This window comes from Ovis canadensis, chromosome 23, assembly GCF_042477335.2.
Source record: "Ovis canadensis isolate MfBH-ARS-UI-01 breed Bighorn chromosome 23, ARS-UI_OviCan_v2, whole genome shotgun sequence".
Taxonomy (NCBI): Eukaryota; Metazoa; Chordata; class Mammalia; order Artiodactyla; family Bovidae; genus Ovis; species Ovis canadensis.
The window spans coordinates 36159605-36177791 of record NC_091267.1 but is presented as its reverse complement, the minus strand read 5'-3'; the positions used below and the strand labels follow the sequence as shown (position 1 = coordinate 36177791).

General features: G+C 40.8%; 1 protein-coding gene across 7 annotated transcripts in view; it reads left to right on the top strand.

Annotated features, from left to right (window-relative positions):
* The first annotated feature begins 4646 nt into the window (after positions 1-4646).
* DTNA (dystrobrevin alpha) overlaps positions 4647-18187 on the top strand; it is a 434483-nt gene continuing 420942 nt past the window's right edge. For all 7 annotated transcript variants that reach the window (XM_069568764.1, XM_069568760.1, XM_069568778.1 and 4 more), the window contains exon 1: positions 4647-4899. The gene's annotated coding sequence lies outside the window, so the exon portion shown is untranslated. The remainder of the gene's footprint in view (positions 4900-18187) is intronic.

Here is an 18187-nt window from a genome sequence, read left to right as displayed (position 1 = left end):
TGAGTTACTGTGCCCTCTTCCAGACAATCTTCCTGATCTAGTGATCGAACCAGTGTCTCAAGTCTCCTGCATTGGCAGGAGGGTTCTTTACCACTGGTGCCACCTGGGAAGCCCAAGTTTACATAGTCCTACTAAAAATACTTTTTTTCTCTAAGTGAAAATATTCCGACAAAACGGCTAGTGATTGTTGAGCCACTGGAGTTGTAACGTATTTCTGAAACACACTTCATAATCATCCAGCCTAAATATATCTCTGATTAAAACAAATCCTTCCAAGAGTATGCAGACCAAAAGGAAAGTGCTTCTGATATACTGTTGCTCAATGCAGGCCTCCACTGCTTGTGTAGAAATCTCCTAGAAATACGGCAAAGCCATTAGATTCTTATACATGCTAAGGCTTCTAGTTTAACTCCAACAGCCTGTGCAAAATCCTGAATTATAAGTCACCATTGCGATCTATGCCCAGGAATCCATCCAGTTGAACTGTGCCGAGCAGCATCTTTATGGCTGACTGATCACAAAATATAAATGATATTTCTAAAACAGAGTGACAATGTTCAGCACTTCATTCAATGTGTGAAAAACTAAGGAATATTATTACATTCTTTTAAAATTAAACCCACAGAGGAGTCCACCGCTAATTATAATTCAGTTCAGTTCAGTTCATTTCAGTTCAGTCACTCAGTCGTGTCCGATTATTTGCGACCCCATGAATCACAGCATGCCAGGCCTCCCTGTCCATCACCAACTCCCGGAGTCCACTCAAACTCATGTCCATGTAGTTGGTGATGCCATCCAGCCATCTTGTCCTCTGTTGTCCTCTTCTCTTTCTGCCCCCAATCCCTCCCAGCATCAAAGTCTTTTCCAATGAGTCAACTCTTCGCATGAGGTGGCCAAAATATTGGAGTTTCAGCTTCAGCAACAGTCCCTCCAACGAACACCCAGGACTGATATCCTTTAGGATGGACTGGTTGGATATCCTTCCAGTCCAAGGGACTCTCAAGAGTCTTCTCCAACACCACAGTTCAAAAGCATCAGTTCTTCAGCACTCAACTTTCTTCACAGTCCCACTCTCACATCCATACATGACCACAGGAGAAACCATAGCCTTGACTAGATGGACCTTTGTTGGCAAAGTAGCATCTTTGCTATTCAATATGCCATCTAGGTTGGTCATAACTTTTCTTCCAAGGAGTAAGCATCTTTTAGTTTCATGGCTGCAATCACCATCTGCAGTGATTTTGGAGCCCCCCAAAATAAAGTCTGACACTGTTTCCACTGTTTCCCATCTATCTTCCATGAAGTGATGAGACCAGATGCCATGATCTTAGTTTTCTGAATGTTGAGCTCTAAGCCAACTTTTTCCACTCTCCTCTTTCCCTTTCATCAAGAGGCTCTTTAGTTCTTCTTCACTTTCTGCCATAAGGGTGGTGTCATCTGCATATCTGAGGTGATTGATATTTCTCCCGGCAATCTTGATTCCAGCTTGTGCTTCTTCCAGTCCAGCATTTCTCATGATGTACTCTGCATAGAAGTTAAATAAGCAGGGTGACAATATACAGCCTTGACGTACTCCTTTTCCTATTTGGAACCAGTCTGTTGTTCCGTGTCCAGTTCTAATTGTTGCTTCCTGACCTGTATATAGGTTTCTCAAGAGGCAGGTCAGGTGGTCTGTTATTCCCATCTCTTTCAGAATTTTCCACAGTTTATTGTGATCCACACAGTCAAAGGCTTTGGCATAGTCAAAGAAGCAGAAATAGATGTTTTTCTGGAACTCTCTTGCTTTTCCCATGATCCAGCAGATGTTGGCAATTTGATCTCTGGTTCCTCTGCCTTTTCTAAAACCAGCTTGAACATTTGGAAGTTCATGGTTCAGGTACTACTGAAGCCTGGTTTGCAGAATTTTGAGCATTACTTTACTAGCGTGTGCGATGAGTGCAATTGTGTGGTAGTCTGAGCATTCTTTGGCATTGCCTTTCTTTGGGATTGGAATGAAAACTGACCTTTTCCAGTCCTGTCGCCACTGCTGGGTTTTCCCAATTTGCTGGCATATTGAGTGCAGCACTTTCACAGCATCATCTTTCAGGATTTGAAATAGCTCAACTGGAATTTCATCACCTCCACTAGCTTTGTTCATAGTGATGCTTTCTAAGGCCCACTTGACTTTACATTCCAGGATGTCTGGCTCTAGGTGATTTTAGGCTTAATAAAGACTTATGAAAAGCACTTAATAAAGACTTATGAAAAAATCTTAAGTGCTTTAAAATGATAAGCTACTATATTACTATTATTTTCCTTTAAATATGGCAAGCTTAACTCTGTTGCCCACTTTAATATAACTTTGGGGACAATCCCCGGGAGAAGGAAACGGCAACCCACTCCCGTACTCTTGCCTGGAAAATCCCATGGATGGAGAAGCCTGGCAGGCTACATACAGTCCGTGGGGTCACAAACAGTCGGACACAACTGAGTGACTTCACTTTCACTTTCCCATATACTTCTCTGAATTTTGGTGTTGATTTCCTCTTAAAAATTTTAACTATATCATGGTTATTTGATCCCACTATCATTTTTATTATTCTATTATATTGATAGGTCAGTTGATTTATTTCTTCTAGTGGTCCTGTACAGAATTACTAAAATTGAGATTATTCAGGGTAGCCTCTGCAGGACTGACACCTGGTTTCTTTACCATTAAATTCCAATAAGCTTACCAAAAAGTAATATTTGAGAACAATAAAAAGCCTATGATTTCTAAAACTTATTTTCCATGCAGCAAAATTTAGAAACTTTTAGCTTTCACTTGAAAGTTGATCCTCTTTATCTCCTCTTATGTTTTTACACTTCTTCTCTCCCTCTTCTTGTAATTTCTTAATTTTCTTTTATTCTTCCCTTCCCCTGCCCCAACCTCTTTTATCTGGTTCTCTTCTGCCTTCTCTTGCTTTATTCTCTCTCTCACATTTCTCCTCTTTTTGAATTATTAGAAGACTGGTTAGATGCTGAATTTTACTGTAGACACCTATACAAAGGCTATTAAAGAGTGCTCTTTTGTGAGAACTATTAAAATAGTTTAAAAATTGTGGTGTTTATGTGAGTACATTGCATGTGCAGGTGAACGGCAAAATAATGTATTTCCTCGGCCACTGAGATTCTGTGTGTGTCAAAGACAGATTAAGACTGGGAACACAAAGACAGAGAAAATAATTTTAACATGGAACAGATAACAGGTATAAAGAAAAAGAGTGTATCTTGTACTTTCTGTAATAATTTATAACACCAAAAATAATAAAGGGTTTCACCTGCAAATCACCCAGCAAAAACGTGTGTGTGTGTGTGTGTGTGTGTATGCTTATATTTTAAACCTTTACTGAATTTGTTACAATATTGCTCTGTTTTATGTTTTGGTTTTTTGGCTGGTGGCACATGGGACTTACCTCCCTGACCAGGGACTGAACCTGCACCCCCTGCATTGGAAGGCAAAATCTTAACCTCCAGGAAATTTCCTGTGTGTATGTATATCTTGTCTCAACAACTAGATATAAACTAATGGAGGACAGGTTCCATGCGTTAAAGTCCTTTGTATCCTTCAAAACATAGCACAGTTCTTCATATACACCAGGCACTTAAAAGGGGATTGAGTGGAATTTAGAAATCATTATGAAATTGGTGACTACCCTCAAAACATTGACTAAACTTGCATGATATTGCTATTTAAGCAGTTTAAACCACTCAAATGAATATGACTACACACACAGACACACAGGCCTAAAACATTCCCCAGTTAAATGAAAACATGAAACTGGAGATTTATGCAAGTATGCAGGAGAACATTCTATGGAAACCCATACATAGAGAATAATTAATTAATTAATTTGCAATCTTTGGTAGCAGGTCACTTCAGTTCAGTTCAGTCGCTCAGTCGTGTCCAACTCTTTGTGACCCCATGAATCGCTTACAAATAATCAAAAATATCTTCATTATGGTTCAGTGCCTCAAGTTTCCAGGAATGATTATAGTGAATTAGCAAACTGGGAGTAGCTGTGCACTTATTTATAGTGACATACCAGCCTAGGTGAACTTGGATAAGTCATGCTCTCTGTCCTGTGCTTCTGTGTTTCCGAAGTGACAGTACTAGTTGCCCTCTCTCCCACCTTCTCTGCAAAGATGTTCTGCAAATAAATGAGGTAATGTTTGTGAGATGTTTTTGCAGCTTGGGAAAGAAACCCACTGCACACATCTCAGATGTTATTTCTATTCCATATTCAAACCTGGTGTATTATTGCCTCTGTTTTAAATGGAAATTGGACTGTTTGAGTCCTGGGTTCTGACCAAAATCTGGGTCAACATAAAAGGACGATTATTTTTAATTTTAATTCTGAGGCTCTGTTCAGCTCCCTTGCACGTGTGAGGACCAACTGTAGGAAATAAACAAAGCACATAAATCAGGCTTTCAAAGAGAAAAATCATTCTCCCGAAGGCTTTTTTTTTCTTTCCTTTTTTTTTTTTTTCAATGAAGAGCGTGAACACTGTATTTCCCAGGCAGAATATTTCGGTCCAAGAAGGAGGATAGTGCAGGCAGTGGGAGCGTGTGTGCGTGTGTGCGCGTGTGTATGTGTGTGTATGTGTGCTGTGCGTGCGCGCCCGCGGAGAGAGGGGCGGGGGAGGCGGATGAGGAGGATGAGATCATAGTTTCAGGATCCTCAGGAAACCCTGGTACTGGCAGTAGCCAGGCTCTGCTGTGCCCACATGACCCACAACTCTGGCAGCGGACTCGACACTTCCAACATTATTAAATAATAAGAAAGCGGCTCCTACTCCATGCCCAAACCACCCGACAGACCGGTGGACACCTTCGAAGAGTTTGGCGAGTCGGTGACTGGGGCGTCCGTCCATTCCAAGGTGTGTGTGTGTATGTGTGTGTGTGTGTGTGTGTGTGTGTGTGTGTGTGTATGCAAGGCGTTTTCTCCCCTGACAGCTGGGGAGTGGGGGAGGGCGCGGGGGTGGAGGGGGTCCAAGGGGTGGGCGCGGGGCCCGGCTGCCGCGCGCTGCCCCCCGGCCGCCCCGGGGGCCCGCCGAACCAGCCTCCAGGCGGGAGATGCCCGGTGACGCGCAGCTCCAGCGGCGCAGGGACCGCAGCCGCCCCCGGCGCCGGGGCGCGGGCCCGGGAGGCTCGGCCGCCGCCGGAGCAAGGGCAGGCGCCGCGCACCCGGCAAAGTCGAGTGGAAGGCGGGCGGCGAGCGCGGCGGCAGGCAGGGAATCGCCCCAACGCCCACTCGCGGGGTTCCCACCTGTGCGCCCGCGCCGGCCGCCGGCGGCGCCAAGCATGTGCCGGGCGCTGCAGCCGGGACTGCGGCGCGGCGCCTCCCCGGGCGGGCGGCGGGCGGTGCCTCGGGCCCGCGGGACGGCGGGAGCGGCTGCGGCAGGAGGGCCGGCCCGGGGGCGCGGGGCCGCGCAGGTACATCTCGGCCGCCCGCCCGCCGAGGCCGGGCCGCGCGCCGCGGGTTGAGTTGTTTCTGTGGTCCCCGATGCCCTCTCGGTGGTCCCCGCGGGCTGAGCAGCTGGGAGGTGGCTTGCTCCCCTCCGTGAAGGATGACACTCACGTGGGGAGCAGGCTGGGGGGCTACTATTGAGCGGGAAATCCGCGCCGGGGTCCTCTCCAGCCGGCGGCGTCGGCGCGTGTTGCAATGCACTGCGGTGCCCGGGCGGCGGGGTCGGGTGGGTGTGGGCGCCGGGCGCGGGGAGTGGGGCGCGGCGCGGCTGGGTGGGCACGGAGCAGGTCGAGGAGAGAGGAGTGTCTTCGGCTTTGGGAGCCTGGAGTTTTCCTTTGGGCCCAGGGTGGACGCAAGGTTCGTTCTGGTACCGGAATGGGAGGTGGCGAGGTGTCTGTCCAAAGACCAACGCCAAGAATAGATGAGGGATGCGGGGCTGGGCTCAGTGGTACCAAGGCTCGGACTTGGAAGTAAAACTTTCCTCTTTGGTGAGCTTGAGGTTTGACTTTGAGAAGGTAAGTGTAGGACCTGAGTGGAGGTGGAGTGGGGAGTCTTGGCTGTACTCTGGCGGTGAAATTCAACGCCATTAGGTTCACTGTTGCTCTGTTAAAAGGGTCTTTTGAGTTATGGTTCTGTTCGAGTTTGCTATTATCTGTTATGATCACTTGGGGTTTAATGAGTGGTGTTTCCTTTTGAACATATCAGTAACCTATATTGTTGAAGTATGCATAACTATTCATTTCTTTTACAAAAAAAGACTTATTTTGCTTATTCCAAGGGTAGAAACTTTATGGAAAAAACAGTTCTATGAACTTTAGCTTTATTCACTCAATTCTAACACTACCATAAGGAGTGGGTAATATGAGGAAATCCAGACACAGAGCGGTGAAGTAATTTACCCAAGGTCGCAGGGCTTTAAATGTTAAAGACCAGTTGAGCCTTCGGTGAACTCTAAACCAACATATATTTTTTTCATAAAAATAGGACTTCATTGTACTGTCTTTTTTCTTATATATTTGATATATTGACCGCATTTCTACCAAGATGAACCTCATAACTATGTTCTACGTGTTGGGGACAATTAACATTTTCCTAAATTTTAATGGCAATTATGGCAACTATCCTTTGAGCCTTTTCCTTTTGCCAAAACTGACCATTTCCTACAACAATTATGCTTTAAAGTAGTATTTATCAGCTAAATTAAGATTTTCAGCAGGTAAGATTTATCTATCAGCAAAGTCAATTATTATAAAGCAGGCACCTGAATCTATATATTTGTTTGCACTTAATTTTAAACTTCCTAAGGTATTAGTCTGTTACTTTGCTCAAAGCAGGGCCATCATTTCCTTCCGAACCCCATCTTGCAGAATTTTTGAGCAAGTTTAATCATCTTTAATTCAATCACTCTGACAAGAGCTTAGGCAGTTTTAAAAGAAGAATTATGCAATTCTCTTTCAACTCTCAGTGATTAGAAGCAGGCTATATTGCGAGGGTGTTCGTGTATGTCATGGCTTTTCACCAGTTGTATGTGCTTTAGACAAAGTTGTATAGCAGTGAAGACTGAAATCACATTTTTTCATTAGCACTAAGCTGAAATACTGTAAACGGCTCCACTTGTTCTAAATGAATCATGATGTGAAGAAAGGTCTCAGTGGGGTAAAGCCCATCTGCACGTATTTAGAGAATTATGTCTCATCTGAGTTTATCATGGAGCTCTTAATATTTGTTTTATTAGACAGATATCTCTCTTAGGTCTTCATCTGTTATTTTTTCAAGTAAATTTAATTGCTGTTTCACATAATGAGTTTCAAAATTATTCTGACATTCATAGATTTCCTTAAGTCTGGTTTTCAGTTTCATTAAATTCAGTATACATATATCAAATCCATACTAATTCAACATTACGTGTGAAAGAAGAGTAGACTCTAACTGAACTACAGGGAGACATGATCTTTGGATGTGAAAAGAATTATCTTCAGTAGTTAAACTCTTCCACATACCAAGGTATTGTCCATCTCTATTTGGGGGTGCTAGAGAGTACTGCAGTCAGGAAGGTTGCATTCCATCAGGCACACACTTTTTTGATATTGAAATTGAACTTTCCATGTCTGTTTATATAAAGTGTTGATGGTTATCAAGGCATAAATCCTATGGAATGTCCATATATCCTTTCTTAACTGACTCATCTGTTCCAGTTTTCCAGTTTCTGTTACTTATTTTAGAAAAAGCATTCTCTCACTACTTTTATCTCACCTGGGAGATTTGACATGACTTTTTCCTTTCAAGTCCCCTACCTCTAGTTTCGGGAGAACTGTGTTGTCTCTGCCTCTTGAGAGGCTCTTTGCTGCAGGGTCTGGGCGGAGAACTGAGGTTGCATGGTGAGCGGAAAAAATGAGAGCGCCCTGCCAGCCCAGGGGCCAGACTTCAATCCAATTGTCATACACATAAATGGAGTTCCGAAAGAAGGAATGCAGTAAGAATGTGTAATAAAGGATTCCGGACAAGACAGGGAGGTTTGGAACAAGATGCATTAGAAGTCCCCTGTTTACAGAGACATAATGTATGAGGAGGGGTTTACTAAGATTTATTTTTTAAATTAATTTTTATTTGGTACATAGTTGCTTTACGATGTCGTGTTAGTTTCTACTGTATAACAGAGTGATTCAGACGTACATAATACATATGTGTGCTCATGCTCAGCCGTGACCAACTATTTGTGACCCCTTGGACTGTAGTCCGCCAGGCTCCTCTGTCCGCCGAATTTTCCAGGCAAGAACACTGGAGTGAATTGCCATTTCCTTGTCCAACAGATACACGTATCCCCTCCCTTTTGGACTTTCTTCTCATTCAGGTCACCACAGTGCATTACGTCGAGTTCCCTGTGCTATCCCGTGTGTTCTTACATGCTTTCCTCAGTGTTTTCTGGATTAGAGACCTGTGTCTCCCTCTAGTTACCTTTACACATTTCTAGTCACCATTAGATACATTATTTCCCCTCATCATACACCTTTGGTCATAGAGAAAATCACAAAAATCCTTTTCACAGTACTTTTTACAGCCTGTAGAGAGCATGTACTACCCTTCCCTGGTTATTACTCTATTTTCGAAGAGATATTTAAATTTAATGAAGGGTAACCATTGTCTTTCTTTGCCTTAACAACAACTTTGAATTTTAAAGAAATAGTTGTGTGTGTTTGTGTGTATATGTGTTTGCTTGTTGTTAAAGTGGCAGGATGTCTCAAAATAGAAATGTAATTGATTTATCACACATCCGTAAGATTCCCAGAAGTGTCTGTAGGAAGAAAAGAGGCACCAGAGTAAGAGAGGTGAGCTTAAGTGTTGAGTGTGCTGAGCAAATGTGTATTAATAACGTAAAGCAAACATAATAATAACTAAACTCATTGACTACTGTGTGCCAGACATCTTCTGTGGCTCTATATAGAGTAACTCAGGTATTCTTCACAGTAGCCAAATGAGGGCTGCCTGTATTACCATTACCCCCATTTTACAGAGGAGGAAACTGAGGCAACGAGCAGGACGGTAATCATGGCCACTGTCACACAGGTAGAAATTCTGAATCTAATATTGATTCTTTAGTTCATGCTGTTAACTGGTAACATGTAATATCTGATTCATAGTTTTATTAATGCATTAAGTCCCCATCATTGTTAAAAATCATAACACCTCCTCAACTGATCGTTTGGTTATTTTCCTGCAATTCAAACAAGTGAAAAAACTTATAACTTCCCTTATGTCAGTGCTTTTTGCTCCATATTTTACATGCAAATTATCTAAAGCAAGGACAGGTATTGATATATAAATGCCTAAAGCCTGGTAACTGCTGGATTATGGGGAATTTCTCATTATATATTATATATTTTTGAATTCAAAAATAGTAACTTCAGCACCATTTGAAACTACTGAAATTTCTAATATCACAGATATATACTTTGGCATTTCAAATAATTAGGTAAATATCTTTAACAGTCTGAAGTTCTATGACCGTTAGTAAACTTAAGAATTTAAAGTCATCTGTTTCATCTACCCCCAGTGTTGTTGTTCAGAGTACTGTATACTGAAAAAGGGATATAAAATATAATATAAAAACACCTGTTGAATTACCTTGGTAAAATTTAAAAGTCCATGTTAATCTTTTTATTTTTTTATTTTTTTTAATTTTAAAATCTTTAATTCTTACATGCGTTCCCAAACATGACCCCCCCTCCCACCTCCCTCCCCACAACATCTCTCTGGGTCATCCCCATGCACCAGCCCCAACATGCTGCACCCTACGTCAGACATGGACTGGCGATTCAATTCTTACATGATAGTATACATGTTAGAATTCCCATTCTCCCAAATCATCCCACCCTCTCCCTCTCCCTCTGAGTCCAAAAGTCCGTTATATACATCTGTGTCTTTTTTCCTGTCTTGCATACAGGGTCGTCCTTGCCATCTTCCTAAATTCCATATATATGTTAGTATACTGTATTGGTGTTTTTCTTTCTGGCTTACTTCACTCTGTATAATTGGCTCCAGTTTCATCCATCTCATCAGAACTGATTCAAATGAATTCTTTTTAACGGCTGAGTAATACTCCATTGTGTATATGTACCACAGCTTTCTTATCCATTCATCTGCTGATGGACATCTATAATCTTTACACTGGGAACTTATGACATGACTCATAGTTATTTTAACTATTAGTTACTTAAAATATTAGTTATTTTAAAGTAAACTTAGTTATTTTAAGTATTATCCAGATAATAAAAACACATGGCACATGTGATTAGTAAGGTAGAGCACTAATGGGTTAGGTGTGCTAATGCATGTAAAGGTTTATGCACAGTGTTTGAAGATATCAATCAGTGTTATTGCTCCCTGAAAGTACTGGGTCATATGTAGCTGATACGGGCTTCCCAGGTGGCACTAGCGGTAAAGAACCCACCTGCCAATGCAGGAGACGTAAGAGAGATGAGTTCAATCCCTGGGTTGGGAAAATTGCCTGGAGGAGGGGATGGTAACCCACTCCAGTATTCTGGTCTGGAGCATCCCATGGACAGAGGAGCCTAGCAGACTACAGTTCATAGTGTTACAGAGTCAGACAGGACTGAAGCAAATTAGCATGCACACATAGGCATTTGATATGATTAATGTTACTGTTAACGATGACTCACAAGTAATACTGAGTGCATATATACAAATACTCAACTATCTTCTTTGAAGTTTTTGGAAACATTCTAGGCAATGTGTACATTTTCTGTAACTCATGGAGAATGTGATACATTATTTCTCTATATGCTCCCCACCATACAAAGCATCACAGAGTAATTAATAAAATGTTATTCCGATTTATATCATAAGGAAAGAGACTCAAAGCTTGATTGTGTGTGTGTGTATGTGCTATCAGAGTGGAAGTTACCATCATATACAACAATGAATAATTCTTTAATTGTAGTTTACAATTTGATGCCACAGTGCACTATCCTATTGCAAAGAGTTTTGTGTGTTTAATGTAAACACAAAATATGTTACTCAGTTACAATACTTTAGGTTATTCAGTCATAGCAAACAGCTAAAATCTTGGGTACTGAAATGAGCATAGATTTATTTCTTGCTAATGCGTTCTGCCCTGTTGGCCAATAAAACACAAAATATGTTACTCAGTTGTAATAGTTTAGGTTATTCAGTGATAGCAAACAACTAAAATCTTGGGTACTGAAATGAACATAGAGTTATTTCTTGCTAATGCTTTGTGCCCTGTTGGCTATTTTACATCTTCCTCACATGGTAACCCAGGCTCATAAAACCCCTGTCATCTACAGCATCCCCATCACTGATTCATCAAACACATGGAAACATGGTGGGTCACTCACAAATTCTTAAAAGGCTTCTATCAGAAGGAGCAGCTGCTGCTGCTACTCATATTTTATTGGCCAGAGCAAGTCCTATGACCACTCCTAACTGGAAGATGAAAGAGAAGTGCCGTTTTATCAGATAACTCAGATGGAAGTAAACTGCGCTATTAGTGAACAGACCTGATTGTTCCCGGATGGATTTATCCAGTTCACGTCAATAGTTTTTATCACATAAAGATGACTTATGATTTTATATAACAATTGTGTTTTAGAATTTCAACCTAGAAAGGCAATTCCTGCATTAAACCGCCAGCAAAGGAAGTAGAGTCTAAACTTATAAAATTGATGATATCCCTCTTTGTCAGCGGGGGTTGGATTTAGTCAAGGAATGTCAATAAAACTCTGATTTGAATAAATGCAGGAGATAGCCTTTCTGACAACAAGCACAAGTCAAGAACGGTGCCAAGATCTGCAGTGTAGCTGTGTTTTCCGAACAGATTTGATAGTATCAACATGATACAGAAAACTGAACAACCATGTGTGTGTCTTTTTGTCACCTGCACCAACATGAACAGAAGTGTTAAGTGTGTTACTGTATATTGTTATAAAAAGTAATACAGGTAAACATATCAATCATACTGTATGATTATTTTACATTGACAAACATAACCTGAAAAGACAGACTATATCTAATCCATGTGTTTAATGCTATAAATTTCCTGGAAGCACTGCTATTGTTGAGTCCCATATATTTTGGTATGTTGTGTTTTCATTTTAATTTAGCTCAAGTACTAGTTTCAAAATTTCTCCTGAGATTTCCTCTTTGATCTGTGGGGTTATTTGAAGGGTGGCATTTACTTTCCAAATGTTTGGAGATTTCTCTGTCATCTTTCTCTGTTTTGGTTAGAGAACTTTATTTCTTGTGTTATCTTTCTCCATTTTAGTCAGAGAACACACCGTGTATGATTTCAGGCTTTTAGAATTAGTTTAGGTTTATGTTATGGCCCAGAATGTTGTCTGTCTTGATTTATGTCCCATGGGCACTTGAAAAGAGTGTGTATTTCACTGTTTTTTGATAGAGTGTTATATAAATGCTCGTTAGATCCTGTTGGTTGATGGTGCTGATAAATTCTTGTATGTCTTTACTAATTTAATGTCTAGTTGTTTTATTCGTTATTGAAATAATTTGTGAAATTTCCAATTATAATTTTTATTTCTCTTTTCGCATCTATCAGTTTGACTATACTTTGCAGCTCTCTTGTTTGGTATATATAAATTTAGGATTGCTATGACTTGGTATATTGATTATTTTATCCTAACATGATACTCCTCTTTATATGTGATAGTTTTATTTGCTTAAAGTCTACTGAATCTGATATTAATATAGACATTCCTTTTTTTAATTTGATTGATGTTTACTTGATTTTTTTTTAAACTTCCTGCTTTCAGCCTGCCTGTATCATTATATTGGATCTGAATTCTTTGTTCATACATTACCAGTGGGTTACATATTTTAATTGATTTTGCAAATCTCTATCTTTTCATTTGTCTATTTACAGATTTACATTTTATGAAGACTGTATGTCTGCCATTTTAATTTTGGGATTTTTTCCTCTGTTTTTGTTTTAGTTCCTCTGGGTTTTTTCCTTCCTGTCAGTTACTTGAGCATATATAGAATTCCATTTCTATTTATCTGTAATGTTTTTAAGTGTATCTATTCATATAGACTTTTAATGAGTACTCTGAGTATTATATCATGATACATATAATTTATCACTGCCTACCACTGTTGTCATTTTTTCAATTACAGTGAAGCATAGAAACTTTACCTTTTTTTATGTATCTTTATCCTCTTCCACTAATAGTAAAATTCTCTAAACTATTTCCTCTACATACATCTGAAACTGTTACAACTTTTGTTTCAACTGTCAAACACAGGTCAGAGAGCTCAAGAGGAGCAAGAAAAATTCATGGTTTCTGCTGATATTTTCACTTACCATGTTCTTTCTTCTTGATATTCCAACATTCTTCTTTTATTGCTTTCTTTTTGTTTCTAAACCTCCCCCTAGCCTTTCTTTTAGAGCCGATAGGCCCCCTCTTGACAATATATCTTTGTTTTCCTTCATCTAAGAATGTTTTGTTCCCCTTCATTCCTGAAGGATATTTTAACTGGATACAGGATTCTGGGTTGACAGTTCTTTTTTTTAAGCACTCAAAATCTTGTGCCACTTCCTTGTGGTCTCTGAGTTTGCTAATGAGAAATCTTATTTTGTTCTAATTGGTTTTCTCCAATAGGTGAAGTGTGATTTATCTCTTGTTCTTTTCAAGATTTTTGTTTATTTGTTCTTAGTTTTCATAAATTTGACTATGCGGAATCTTGGTATGTACTTTTGAGGTTTTCTGTTTGGTGTTCAGATTCATGAGTCTAAAGACTTACGGCTTTTGTCACCATCTAAGAAATTCTCATCCGTTATTTCTTTGGGTACTTTTTGATCCCTGTCCATTTTCTTTTCTTCTCCCACGCCTCTGAGACTTGAATATGAGGTCTTTTGTTATAGAGACACAATGTGTTAGTTACCTATGGCTGCTGTAACAAATTACCAAAAACATGGTGCTTTACAACACATTTATTCTCTTACGGAGGGGGAGACTGGAAGTCAGAAGTCAACTTCAATGGGCTCAAGTCAAGATGTCGGGAGGACTAGTTCCTTCTGACGGCTCCTGAGGATGATACCTCTCTTTCACGTTTTCTAGCTTCTGGATCCACCAGTATTCTGTGACTCACAGTCCCTTTTTCGTGTCACTCCAATTTCTTGCTTCTCTAATCACATCTTCCGCTTCATTCTCTATGGTCAACTTTCTTTTTGCCTCCTTCTTTTAAGGATACTGTGATTACATTCAGGTTCCACCTGGATAGTCCATGATAGTCTCCCTATCTCAAGATCTTTAATTTCCATCATATCTACAAAATCCCTTTTGCTATGTAAGGTTACATTCACAGCTTCCAGGGATTAAGGCCAACCTGAATATCTCTGGGATCCCACCATACATGGGTTTCTGAGGCTTTGTTGTTGGTTTTGGTTTGTTTTCTCTATTGTTTAGATGGGGTAATTCCAGTTGTTCTGCCATACAGCTAACAGATTCTTTCCTCATCACTTTCATTAAGTTATTGAGCCCACCCATTAAATTTTATATTTGGTTATTGATATTTTCTTCAGTTCTAAAATGTCCATTTAGTTCTCACTTGTATGTTCCCTATTTTAGCTGACACTTTCTACTTTTTCATTTGTTCATGATTTCTCACTGAAGTATTTGTTTAAAAAATATTTTAAAAGCTTTGCTGCTTTAAAACCTTTGTCAGATAATTCTAACATTTCTCTCATCTAATTATGGGCATCTATCATTGTCTTTTTATATTCAGTTTATGTAATTGATTGATGTCCTTGATTCTTGGTTTGATGAATGATTTTCAACTGAAATCTGGCCATTTTCTTATTAAGTTAAAAGACTTTGGATCTTATTTAAACCTTCTGTTTAAATAAGATCTTATTTAAACCTTTTGTTTAAATAAGATCTTATTTAAACCTTCTGTTTTAGCTAGCTCCCAGTAACATCACCCCAGTGGGTGAAATGAGAATGATGCCACCTCATCACTGCCAGTGGGTACAGAAGTGAAGGCTTCTTACCCAGTCTCCCTTGTCATGTGATACGTAATATGGAGGGGGCTCCATATTACTGTGGGGAAGAGAATGAATTCAGGCTCCTCACTAGGTCTTCACTGGTACCTCCCTTTCTGTTTCCCGTGTGGCTTCCCCTGGCAACATTAGCACAGGGAGGTGGTCACTACTGGGCCACAATGATAGTCCTTCCTCTCCAGTAGCCTCCCACTGATACCACCCAGTGGGGAGGAGGAGGGGAGACTTGGTACTGCCAGGTGGGGGTGGAAGTTCAGGCTCCCCGTATGGTCTCCATTGATAACCTAGTGGAGGTGAGTGATGGGAGTCTCATTACCACCCACTTGATAGGAATGAAAGTCCCAACTCCCTACTTGGTCTTTCGTGACATCACCTTGATGGAGGTAAGGGGAGTTGGGGTATGCTGTTTCAGCCCGGTGAGGGTGACAGTCTAGGCTCCCTACTTGGCCTTTGTTGGTATGGATGGGGTGGGGCCACATTTTTTTTTTCTGTCTCATATAGCTGGAAGAAAGCAATTAATCATTATAAAAGTTTATTTTTTTTGTTTGTTTTGCTTTGTTGCTCCTTTCTTGGTCCTTTGGCTGAAAGAGCATGCTTTTGGTGGCCTGCCATTTTTCATCTGTGCCTTTTGGCATATCTGGGTTTCTGGTTTTGTATTTCCTTATCTGGTAATATATGAAGCAATGCAAAAATCCAGGGAACTCACCACCATTCATTCCTTGGGCCCTGAGTTTCCCTACCTGGGTTTGCCTTCTCTCTAACTTTCAGTCTTTGTAAGTTTATTTTATGTGCCGTGTCCAGGGTTTAGGGTTGTACCTGGTGAAAAGAAGAGGGAAAAGTACTTTTGCTTCATCTTCACAGATGTCTACTCCACATTTTTTATGCAAGGGTAAATTGAAAAATATCCCTCAACATTGATTCTCAGAGGATGAAGCTCAGGGGATTACTACTGATCTGTTTCTGAATAATAACCACTTTACAGATCAGCAGGATGAGAGAGTACTTGGACAGGGATGCAAATAGGATTACAGAACATTCCATCAGTGCTGAGGTTCAGGGATCACGTGGAGGTCCTCTTACTCCTCCAAACCACAGCTTTCTCCTCTCCTGGGAAACCATGACTGCAGGGTGTAGCAAGGTTGGAAACTTTCCCCATTCTCATAGGCTGTCTTTTCTGGCAGGATTCTGGAACTATACCGTCCGAGCCCTTCCTAATTCTCACAAAGTGTTTCATTCCCAGGAACATTATCCATCTGAAATGCAATTTTCAACCAGAAAGCATGTGGTAAAATGTGGCTTAGCTGGGAAGAAAACAGAGAACCCCAAAATCCACATTTAAACTCTTAAGAAGCACCTCCCAGCGAGCACTCATGTTAATTTCATTTCATATAAAATTATACATTAAAAATAAATGTATGGATTTTGTCAAGTTGTTTGATCACTACTCAGGAGATTAAGTTCAAGAGATGGGGCTGTAAGTTTTCTGCTTGAAACCAATATTCTGAGGAAGAATAGTTGGTGGGGAGGTGATTACAAAGAACTGTCTAGGGAAGTTCTCCCTAGAGACAAATCGAGTTAATGATGTTGTATTTAACCCTGAAGGTCTCACAGTAGTAGCGCAGTGGTTCTCAAACAGCGGTCCTCTGGCAGCATCTGTACAACCTGGGAACTCTGAATGCAGATTTCTCAACAGTCTCTTGTGACAAGCCCTCCAGGTGCTTTCTGATGCCTCTACACCTGGAGACCGAGAACCAGAGCAGCCTCTCCAAGCACTGAAGGAAACATTAAATGTGTGCTTTTCATGATTCTTTCTTTCTTTGTTTTGGCTGCGCTGGGTCGTCATTGCTGTCCTCGGGCTTTCTCTAGTTGTGGGGAGTGGCTACCCTTCTTTGCAGTGCACGGGTTTCTCATTGTGGTGGTTTCTCTTGTTGCCAGCACGGGCTCTAGGCCCGCAGGTTTCAGTAGTTGTGGTATACAGACTTACACTACTCTGCAGCCTGTGAATCCTCCTGGACCAGGGATCAAACCCATGTCCCCTGCATTGGCAGATGGATTTCACTGGACCACCAGGGAAATCCCTTTTTCATGATTCTTGACTCATCCATTTAGGTTTTTAGAAAATCTATCTAGCATGTTTAACATTCAGCATGTTTTAAGTATACATATTTTTTTCAAGGAAATACCATAAAGAAATTAAACATTTATCACCCCAAAGGGTCTCTTTCATTGACGATATCTCAGTGATTTGCACAATTGTTTTGTATCCTTAACCCAAACAGTCGTGACTGCTGCATGTCTCATTCCGTGATGGAAACCAAAAAATGCAGCCACGCCTACACTTCCCTGCCTTGGTTCTGTGTAGCTGCTGAGTCTCACGTTAATGGGTTTTTCTGGCTGTCTTCATGACGTGTTCTGGGGCCGACACCAGGCATGAGGATATTTGGAGGCGAGGGTGGGAGCGTCTCTGCATCCCTTGAAGAAGATTCATTTTGGGAGATCTTGTCACACAGTATTGTTAGAGACAGACACATATGCAGATGTCTGGATTCATCATTGTCATTACCACAGCAGCTCCACTATGGGGGATTCACTGTCTATTGCAGGCTGGCATTTTTCTCTGGGGTCATATGAGATTAAAGGGAATCTTGGCTCCAAGGTTGTCCTTAGGAAAGAGAAGCTACATTCCTGAATAAAGAGTTTATATTTGGGGTGCAGTTATAAACCCCAGGATGGAGTAAGACAAAATCAATTAAGAAGTAAATGGTAAAAGATGAAAAAATATTTTCTGATGGTAATAAAATACAGATAGATTCCCCAGTGGCTCAGATAGCAAAGAATCTGCCTGCCATGCAGGAGACCTAGGTTTGGTCCCTGAGTCGGGAAGATTCCCTGGAGAAGGAAATGGCAATAACCCACTCCAGTAATCTTGCCTGGGGAATCCCCATAGACAGAGGAGCCTGGCGGACTACAGTCCATGGAGTTGCAAAGAGTTGGATACGACTGAGCGACTAACACACCATGGCATATAGTCCTAAATACAGTTCAGTTTCATTTTATATTAGTTCATGTTTTCAATTAGCAATTCACTAAACATAAAGAACATAATAGATTTGAGTTTACTTAGACCCATGACTTTGGATGGCTA